This window comes from Arachis ipaensis, chromosome B8 (genome assembly GCF_059453495.1).
Source record: "Arachis ipaensis isolate K30076 ecotype BB chromosome B8, ASM5945349v1, whole genome shotgun sequence".
NCBI lineage: Eukaryota > Viridiplantae > Streptophyta > Magnoliopsida > Fabales > Fabaceae > Arachis > Arachis ipaensis.
Window position 1 is genome coordinate 82,371,849 of NC_142443.1, and position 11,068 is coordinate 82,382,916.

Sequence of the window (11,068 nt, forward strand, 5' to 3'; positions counted from 1 at the left end):
AGTTTTTGGCGCCGTTGCCGGGGATTGTTCGAGTTTGGACAACTGACGGTTCATCTTGTTGCTCAGATTAGGTAATTTTCTTTTTGTTTTCTTTTCAAAAAATTTTCAAAAATCTTTCAAAATGTTCTCCTTTGTTTTCGAAAAAAAAATAAAAATATTTTCAAAAATATATTTTTCTTCAGAATTTTTAAGAATGAATTCTAGTGTTTCATGAAGCATGTGAAGCCTGGCTGGCTGTAAAGCCATGTCTAAATTCATTTGGACTGAGGCTTCCAATTTGTTATCAAGAGCAAGCTAGTTGGTGCTAATCCACCTACTGCTGATTCATGATCTACCTGTTACATGCTAAAGCTTGGCTGGCTATTAAGCCATGCCTGACCCTTTGATTGGAGCTTTAGATTAAGAACATAAGATTCCTGGAATTTATATTAAAAATTTTGGAATCCTTATTTTTCTTTTTCAAAGAATTTTCAAAAAAAAAATACAAAAAAATTTGAAAATCATAAAAATCAAAAATATTTTTTGTGTTTCTTGTTTGAGTCATGTGTCATGTTATAAGTTTGGTGTCAATTGCATGTGCATCTTGCATTTTTCGAAAAAATCATGCATTCATAGTGTTCTTCATGATCTTCAAGTTGTTCTTGGTAAGTCTTCTTGTTTAATCTTTGCATTTGCATGTTTTGTGTCTTTTCTTGTTTTTCATATGCATTCTTGGATTCTTAGTGTCTAAGCATTAAAGAATTCTAAGTTTGGTGTCCTGCATGTTTTCTTTGCATTAAAAATTTTTTCAAAAACGTGTTCTTGATGTTCATCATGATCTTCATAGTGTTCTTGGTGTTCATCTTGACATTCATAGCATTCTTGCATGCATCACATGTTTTGATCTAAAATTCTCATGCATTGCATAATTTTCATGTTTTTCTCTCTCATCATAAAAATTCAAAAATCAAAAAAATATCTTTCCCTTTTTCTCTCTTAAAATTTCGAAAATTAGATTTGACTTTTTCAAAAAAATTTTAAAATCTAGTTGTTTTCATGAGTCAAATCAAATTTTCAATTTAAAAATCTCATCATTTTCAAAATCTCTTTCAAAATTCTTAGTTATTTTCGAAAATTCCAAAAATATTTTTCAAAAATCTTTTTCTTATTTTTATATCAAATTTTCGAAAATAACATAATCAATTAATGTTTTGATTCAAAAATTTCAAGTTTGTTACTTGCTTGTTAAGAAAGATTCAAACTTTAAGTTCTAGAATCATATCTTGTGATTTCTTGTGAATCAAGTCATTAATTGAGATTTCAAAAATCAAATCTTTTTCAAAAACTAATTTCATTCATATCTTTTCAAAAATATCTTCTTACCTTAGATTTTTCAAAAATTTGATTTCAAAATATCTTTTCTAACTTCCTATCTTCTTATCTTTTCAAAATTGATTTTCAAAATTTGTTTCAACTAACTAACTAACTTTTTGTTTGTTTCTTATCTTTTTCAAAACTACCTAACTAACTCTCTCTCTCTAATTTTCGAAAATATCTTCCCTCTTTTTCAAAATTTCTTTTTAAATAACTAATTATTTTAATTTTTGATTTTAATTTTCGAAAACTACTAACATTTTTCAAAAACTATTTTCGAAAATCACTAACTCTTTTTCAAAAATAATTTTCGAAAATTCTCCTTCTCTCTCATCTTATTCTATTTATTTATTCATCTACTAACATCTCTTCCTCACATCACTCACCAAATTCGAACCCCCTATTCTATTTGTGTTCGAATTTTTCTTCTTCTCTTCTTCTACTAACAATAAGGAACCTCTCTACTACGACATAGAGGATTCCTCTTCTTTTCTTGTTCTCTTCTCTTTCTTATGAGTAGGAACAAGGAAAAAGGCATTCTTGTTGAAGCTGATCCAGAACCTGAAAGGACTCTGAAGAGGAAACTAAGAGAAGCTAAATTACAACAATCCAGAGATAACCTTATTGAAAATTTTGAACAAGTAAAGGAGATGGCAGCCGAACCCAACAACAATAATGCAAGGAGGATGCTTGGTGACTTTACTACACCTAATTCCAATTTACATGGAAGAAGCATCTCCATTCCTGCCATTGGAGCAAACAACTTTGAGCTGAAACCTCAATTAGTTTCTCTGATGCAGCAGAACTGCAAGTTTCATGGACTTCCATCTGAAGATCCTTTTCAGTTCTTAACTGAATTCTTGCAGATCTGTGATACTGTTAAGACTAATGGAGTTGATCCTGAAGTCTACAGGCTCATGATTTTCCCTTTTGCTGTAAGAGACAGAGCTAGAGTGTGGTTGGACTCTCAACCCAGAGATAGCCTGAACTCTTGGGATAAGCTGGTCACGGCTTTCTTAGCCAAGTTCTTTCCTCCTCAAAAGCTTAGTAAGCTTAGAGTGGACGTTCAGACCTTCAGACAGAAAGAAGGTGAATCCCTCTATGAAGCCTAGGAGAGATACAAAGGACTGACCAAAAAGTGTCCTACTGACATGCTTTCAGAATGGACCATCCTGGATATATTCTATGATGGTTTATCTGAGCTATCAAAGATGTCATTGGACACTTCTGCAGGTGGATCCATTCACCTAAAGAAAACGCCTGCAGAAGCTCAAGAACTCATTGACATGGTTGCTAATAACCAGTTCATGTACACTTCTGAGAGGAATCCTGTGAGTAATGGGACGCCTATGAAGAAGGGAGTTCTTGAAGTTGATACTCTGAATGCCATATTGGCTCAGAACAAAATATTGACTCAGCAAGTCAATATGATCTCTCAGAGTCTGAATGGAATGCAAGCTGCATCCAACAATACTCAAGAGGCATCCTCTGAAGAAGAAGCTTATGATCCTGAAAACACTGCAATAGCAGAGGTAAATTACATGGGTGAACCTTATGGAAACACCTATAATTCATCATGGAGAAATCATCCAAATTTCTCATGGAAGGATCAAAAGCCTCAACAAGGCTTTAATAATGGTGGAAGAAACAGGTTTAGCAATAGCAAGCCTTTTCCATCATCCACTCAGCAACAGACAGAGAATTCTGAGCAGAATCCATCTAGCTTAGCAAACTTAGTCTCTGATCTATCTAAGGCCACCGTGAGTTTCATGAATGAAACAAGGTCTTCCATTAGAAATTTGGATGCACAAGTGGGCCAGCTGAGTAAAAGGATCACTGAAATCCCTCCTAGTACTCTCCCAAGCAATACAGAAGAGAATCCAAAAGGAGAGTGCAAGGCCATTGACATAACCAAAATGGCCGAACCCAATGAGGGAGAGGAGGACGTGAATCCCAAGGAGGAAGACCTCCTGGGACGTCCAGTGATCAATAAGGAGCTTCCCTCTGAGGAACCAAAGGACTCTGAGGCTCATCTAGAGACCATAGAGATTCTATTGAACCTCCTTATGCCCTTCATGAGCTCTGATGAGTATTCCTCTTCTGAAGAGAATGAGGACGTTACTGAAGAGCAAACTGCCAAGTTTCTTGGTGCAATCATGAAGCTAAATGCCAAATTATTTGGCATTGATACTTGGGAAGATGAACCTCTCTTGTTCATCAATGAACTAAGTGATCTGGATCAACTGACATTGCCTCAGAAGAGACAGGATCCTAGAAAGTTCATAATACCTTGTACTATAGGAACCATGAGCTTTAAGGCTCTGTGTGACCTTGGTTCAGGGATAAACCTCATGCCCCTCTCTGTAATAGAGAAACTGGGAATCTATGGGGTGCAAGCTGCTAAAATCTCATTAGAGATGGCAGATAATTCCAGAAAACAGGCTTATGGACAAGTAGAGGACATGTTAGTAAAGGTTGAAGGCCTTTACATCCCTGCTAATTTCATAGTCCTGGATACTGGAAAGGAAGATGATGAATCCATCATCCTAGGAAGACCTTTCCTAGCCACAACAAGAGCTGTGATTGATGTGGACAGAGGAGAATTGATCCTTCAATTAAATAAGGACAACCTTGTGTTTACAACTCAAGGATCTCTCTCTGCATCCTTGGAGAGGAAGTAGAAAAAGCTTCTCTCAAAGCAGAGTCAACCAAAGCCCCCACAGTCAAACTCTAAGTTTGGTGTTGGGAGGCCACAACCAAACTCTAAGTTTGGTGTCAAACCCCCATATCCAAACTCTAAGTTTGGTGTTGGGAGGTCGCAACAAAGCTCTGCACATCTGTGAGGCTCCTTGAGAGCCCACTGTCAAGCTATTGACATTAAAGAAGCGCTTGTTGGGAGGCAACCCAATTTTTATCTAACTATATTTTTCTTGGTTATATGTCTTTATAGGTTCATGATCATGTGGAGTCACAAAATAAATATAAAAATTGAAAACGAAATCAAAAATAGCAGAAGAAAAATCACATCCTGGAGGAAGCATCTGCCTGACATTCAACGCCAGAACTGAGCATGGTTCTGGCGCTGAACGCCCAAAATGGGCAGTATCTGGGCGCTGAACGCCCAAAATGGGCATCATCTGGGCGCTGAATGCCAGAATTGCACCCTAGAGAGGAGCTGGCGTTGAACGCCCAGAACAAGCATGGTTCTGGCGTTCAACGCCATAAATGGCCAGTAAATGGGCGTTGAACGCCCAAAATGGGCACCAACCTGGCGCTGAATGTCCAGAGTTGTGTGCAAGGGCATTTTACATGCCTAATTTGGTGCAAGGTTGTTAATCCTTGAACACCTCAGGATCTGTGGACCCCACAGGATCCCCACCTACCTCCACTCACTTCTTCTCACCCCTCTTTCACAAAATCCCATAAACACTCTTCCCCAAAACCCTTCACCAATCACCTCAATCTCTCTTCCCCATAAACCTACCTCATAAACTCCACCTACCTTCAAAATTCAAAATCAATTTCCCACCCAAACCCACCCTAAATGGCCGAACCTTCACCCCCCTCCCTTCCCTATATATAGCCCTCCATTCTTCCTCATTTTCACACAACACAACCCTCTCTTCTCTTCTTGGCCGAAACACAACCCCTTCTTCCTCTCCTCCATTTCTTCTTCTTCTTCATCTATTCTTTCTTCTCTTGCTCGAGGGCGAGCAAAATTTTAAGTTTGGTGTGGTAAAAGTATAAGCTTTTTGTTTTTCCATTACCATTGATGGCACCTAAGACCGGAGAATCCTCTAGAAAAGGAAAAGGGAAGACAAAAGCTTCCACCTCCGAGTCATGGGAGATGGAAAGGTTCATCTCCAAAGCCCATCAAGACCACTTCTATGATGTTGTGGCCAAGAAGAAGGTGATCCCTGAGGTCCCTTTCAAACTCAAAAGAAATGAGTATCCGGAGATCCGACATGAAATTCAAAGAAGAGGTTGGGAAGTTCTAACAAATCCCATCCAACAAGTCAGCATCCTAATGGTTCAAGAGTTCTATGCTAATGCATGGATCACCAAGAACCATGATCAAAGTAAGAACCCGGATCCAAAGAACTATGTTACAATGCTTCGGGGGAAATACTTAGATTTTAGTCCGGAAAATGTGAGGTTGGCGTTCAACTTGCCAAACATGGAAGAGAACGCACGCCCCTACACAAGGAGAGTCAACTTTGATCAAAGGTTAGACCAAGTCCTTATGGACATATGTGTAGAAGGAGCTCAATGGAAAATTGACTCAAAAGGCAAACCGGTTCAACTAAGAAGACTGAACCTGAAGCCTGTAGCTAGAGGATGGTTGGAGTTCATTCAATGCTCAATCATTCCCACTAGCAACCGGTCTGAAGTTACTATAGACCGGGCCATCATGATCCATAGCATCATGATTGGAGAAGAGGTGGAAGTTCATGAGATTATACCTCAAGAACTCTACAAGGTGGCTGACAAGTCCTCTACTATGGCAAGGTTAGCCTTTCCTCACCTCATTTGCCACCTATGCAATTCGGCTGGGGTTGACATAGAGGGAGATATCCTCATTAAAGAGGACAAGCCCATCACTAAGAAAAAGATGGAGCAAGCAAGAGAGCCCATTCATGGAGCTCAAGAGGCGTATGAAGCTCATCACCATGAGATCCTGGAGATGCCTCAAATGCATTTTCCTCCACAAAACTATTGGGAGCAAATCAACACCTCCCTCGGAGAATTGAGTTCCAACATGGGACAACTAAGGGTGGAACATCAAGAGCACTCCATCATCCTTCATGAAATTAGAGAAGATCAAAAAGCAATGAGGGAGGAGCAACAAAGACAAGGAAGAGACATAGAAGAGCTCAAGGACATCATTGGTTCCTCAAGAAGGAAACGCCACCATCACTAAGGTGGATTCATTCCTTGTTCTTATTTCTTCTGTTTTTCGTTTTCTATGTTATGTGCTTATCTATGTTTGTGTCTTCATTACATGATCATTAGTAGTTAGTAACTTTGTCTTAAAGTTATGAATGTCCTGTGAATCCATCACCTCTCTTAAATGAAAAATGTTTTAATTCAAAAGAACAAGAAGTACATGAGTTCTGAATTTATCCTTGAACTTAGCTTAATTATATTGATGTGGTGACAATGCTTCTTGTTTTCTGAATGTATGCTTGAACAGTGCATATGCCTTTTGAAGCTGTTGTTCATGAATGTTAAATATGTTGGCTCTTGAAAGAATGATGACTAGGAGACATGTTATTTGATAATCTAAAAAATCATAAAAATTATTCTTGAAGCAAGAAAAAGCAGCAAAGAACAAAGCTTGCAGAAAAAAAATAGGCGAAAAAAAAATATAGAAAGAAAAAGCAAGCAGAAAAAGCCAAAAGCTCTTAAAACCAAGAGGCAAGAGCAAAAAGCCAATAACCCTTAAAACCAAAAGGCAAGGGCAAATAAAAAAGGGATTCCAAGGCTTTGAGCAACAGTGGATACGAGGGCCTAAGGGAATAAAATCCTGGTTTAAGCGGCTAAACCAAGCTGTCCCTAACCATGTGCTTGTGGCGTGTAGGTGTCAAGTGAAAACTTGAGACTGAGCGGTTAAAGTCAAGGTCCAAAGCAAAAAAGAGTGTGCTTAAGAACCCTGGACACCTCTAATTGGGGACTTTAGCAAAGCTGAGTCACAATCTAAAAAGGTTCACCCAATTATGTGTCTGTGGCATTTATGTATCCGGTGGTAATACTGGAAAACAAAGTGCTTAGGGCCACGGCCAAGACTCATAAAATAGCTGTGTTCAAGAATCATCATACTGAACTAGGAGAATCAATAACACTATCTGAACTCTGAGTTCCTATAGATGCCAATCATTCTGAATTTCAATGGATAAAGTGAGATGCCAAAACTATTCAAGAGGCAAAAAGCTACAAGTCCCGCTCATCTGATTGAAGCTATGTTTCATTGATAGTTTGAAATATATATTATTATCTCTTCTTTTTATCCTATTTGATTTTCAGTTGCTTGGGGACAAGCAACAATTTAAGTTTGGTGTTGTGATGAGCGGATAATTTATACGCTTTTTGGCATTGTTTCTAGTCTATTTTTAGTAGGATCTAGTTACTTTTAGGGGTTAAATTCACATTTCTGGACTTTACTATGAGTTTGTGTGTTTTTCTGTGATTTCAGGTATTTTCTGGCTGAAATTAAGGGACTTGAGCAAAAATCATATTCAGAGGTTGAAGAAGGACTACTGATGCTGTTGGATTCTGACCTCCCTGCACTCAAAGTGGATTTTCTGGAGCTACAGAACTCGAAATGGCGCTCTTCCAATTTCGTTGGAAAGTAGACATCCAGTGCTTTCCAGCAATGTATAATAGTCCATACTTTGCCCAATTTTAGACGACGCAAACTGGCGTTCAACGCCAGCTCTCTGCCCAATTCTGGCGTCCAGCGCCAGAAACAAGCTGCAAAGTGGAGTTCAATGCCCAAACTGGCACAAAAGCTGGCGTTCAACTCCAAGAAGGACCTCTACACGTGCAACACTCAAGCTCAGCCCAAGCACACACCAAGTGGGCCCCGGAAGTGGATTTATGCATCAATTACTTACTCTTGTAAACCCTAGTGACTAGTTTATTATAAATAGAACTTTTTATCATTGTATTCACAGTCCTGGTTACTCCAGTTCCCCTCTGGGGCCGAGACCAATGAACTCCATTATCACTTATGTATTTTCAACGGTAGAGTTTCTACACTCCATAGATTAAGGTGTAGAGCTCTGCTGTTCCTCAAAGATTAATGCAAAATACTACTGTTTTCTATTCAATTCATCTTATTTCGCTTCTAAGATATTCATTCGCACTTCAACCTGAATGTGATGAATGTGACAATCATCATCATTCCCTATGAACGCGTTCCTGACAACCACTTCTGTTCTACATTAGATTGAATGAGTATCTCTTAGATCTCTTAATCGGAATCTTCATGGTGTAAGCTAGAATGATGGCGGCATTCAAGAGAATTCGGAAAGTCTAAACCTTGTCTGTGGTGTTCCGAGTAGGATTCAATGATTGAATGACTGTGACGAGCTTCAAACTCGTGATTGCTGGGCGTAGTGACAGACACAAAAGGATAGTAAATCCTATTCCAGCATGATCGAGAACCGACAGATGAATAGCCGTGCCGTGACAGGGTGCGTTAACCACTTTCACTGAGAGGATAGGATGTAACCATTGATAAGGGTGATGCCTCCAGACGATTAGCCATGTCGTGACAGGGCATTTGGATCATTTTCCCGAGAGAAGACCGAAAGTAGCCATTGACAATGGTGACGCATTACATAAAGCCAGCCATGGAAAGGAGTAAGACTGATTGGATGAAGATAGCAGGAAAGCAAAGGTTCAGAGGAACAAAAGCATCTCTATTCGCTTATCTGAAATTCTCACCAATGATTTACATAAGTATTTCTATCCCTATTTTATTAATTATTTTCGAAAACCCCATCACTATTTTATATCCGCCTGACTGAGATTTACAAGGTGACCATAGCTTGCTTCATACCAACAATCTCCGTGGGATTCGACCCTTACTCACGTAAGGTATTACTTGGATGACCCAGTGCATTTGCTGGTTAGTTGTGCGAAGTTGTGAACCATGGTATTGGCATCATGTTTTTGGTGCCATTACCAGGGAAAGAAAGAGCGATAAATTTTACATAATCAAAGTGTAATCACAATTTCTGCGCACCAATCAACCTAATAAAACATGAAATAGCAAAGAGAAAATAAAATAAAAATGATTAAATAACATTGGGTTGCCTCCCAACAAGCGCTTCTTTAATGTCAATAGCTTGACATTGATCTCTCATGGAGCCTCACAGATAATCAGAGCAAGGTTGGGACCTCTCAACTCCAAACTTAGAGTTTGGTAGTGGGGGTTCAACACCAAACTTAGAGCTTGGTTGTGGCCTCCCAACACCAAACTTAGAGTTTGACTGTGGGGGCTTTGGTTGACTCTGCAGTGAGAGAAGCTTTTCATGCTTCCTCTCCATGGTTACAGAAGGAGATCCTTGAGTTTTAAACACAAGGTTATCCTCATTTAGTTGAAGGATCAATTCTCCTCTGTCTACATCAATCACAACTCTTACTGTGGCTAGGAAGGGTCTTCCAAGGATGATGGATTCATCCTCCTCCTTCCAAGTATCCTGGATTATGAAATTAGCAGGGATGTAAAGGTATTGAACCTTTACTAACATGTACTCTACTTGTCCAAAAGCCTGCTTTCTTGAGTTGTCTGCCATCTCTAGTGATATTCTGGCAGCTTGTATCTCAAAGATTCCCAGTTTTTCCATTACAGAGAGGGGCATGAGGTTTATCCCTAATCCAAGGTCACATAGAGCCTTCTTAAAGGTCATGGTGCCTATGGTACAAGGTATTAAGAACTTTCCAGGATCCTATTTCTTCTGAGGCAATGTCAGTTGATCTAGATCACGTAGTTCATTGGTGAGCAAGGGAGGTTCAGAGTCCTTTGGTTCCTCAAAGGGAAACTCCTTGTTGATCACTGGACGTCCCAAGAGGTCTTCCTCACTGGGATTCACGTCCTCTTCCTCCCCTGTAGGTTCGGCCATGATTGTTATTTTAATGGCCTTGCACTCTCTCTTTGGATTCTCTTCTGTATTGCTTGGGAGAGTACTAGGAGGGATTTCAGTGACCCTTTTACTTAGCTGGCCTACTTGTGCCTCCAAATTTCTAATGGAGGACCTTGTTTAATTCATGAAACTTAAAGTGGCCTTAGATAGATCAGAGACTATATTTGCTAAGCTAGATGGCTACTGCTCAGAATTCTCTGTCTGTTGCTGAGTGGATGATGGAAAAGGCTTGCTATTGTTAAACCTATTTCTTCCACCATTATTAAAGCCTTGTTGAGGCTTTTGTTGATCCTTCCATGAGAGGTTTGGGTGATTTCTCCATGAGGGATTATAGGTGTTTCCATATGGTTCACCCATGTAATTCACCTCTGTTATTGCAGGGTTCTCAATATCATAAGCTTCTTCTTCAGAAGATGCCTCTTGAGTACTGTTGGATGCAGCTTGCATTCCTTTTAGACTCTGAGAAATCATATTGAATTACTGAGTTAATATTTTATTCTGAGCCAATATAGCATTCAGAGTGTTAATTTCAAGGACTCCCTGCTTCATAGGCGTCCCATTATTCACAGGATTCCTTTCAGAAGTGTACATGAACTGGTTATTAGCAACCATGTCCATGAGTTCTTGAGCTTCTGCAGGCATTTTCTTTAGGTGAATGGATCCACCTGTAGAGTGGTCCAGTGACATCTTTGATAACTCAGACAGACCATCATAGAATATATCCAGAATGGTCCATTCTGAAAGCATGTCAGAAGGACACTTTTTAGTTAGTTGCTTGTACCTCTCCCAAGCTTCATAGAGGGATTCTCCTTCTTTCTGTCTGAAGGTTGGAACATCCACTCTAAGCTTACTAAGCTTTTGAGGAGTTCAGGCTATCCTTAGGTTGAGAGTCCAACCATAGTCTAGCTCTGTCTCTTACAGTAAACGGGAAAAGCATAAGCCTGTAGACCTCGGGATCAACCCCATTGGTCTTAACAGTATCACAGATATGCAAGAATTCAGTTAAGAACTGAAAAGGATCTTCAGATGGAAGTCCATGAAACTTGCAGTTCTGCTGCATCAGA

The 11,068-nt window shown here is 39.4% G+C and overlaps 2 non-coding genes across 2 annotated transcripts; one reads left to right on the plus strand and one right to left on the minus strand.

The window, feature by feature from the left end:
• Positions 1-2,402: 2,402 nt before the first annotated feature.
• On the minus strand, positions 2,403-2,510 carry LOC148548609 (small nucleolar RNA R71). The gene has a single exon (XR_015897765.1). It is a non-coding gene; the product is annotated as a small nucleolar RNA R71 (small nucleolar RNA).
• An 8,235-nt stretch (positions 2,511-10,745) lies between these two features.
• LOC148548610 (small nucleolar RNA R71) lies at positions 10,746-10,853 on the plus strand. The gene has a single exon (XR_015898984.1). It is a non-coding gene; the product is annotated as a small nucleolar RNA R71 (small nucleolar RNA).
• The last annotated feature ends 215 nt before the right edge of the window (positions 10,854-11,068 follow it).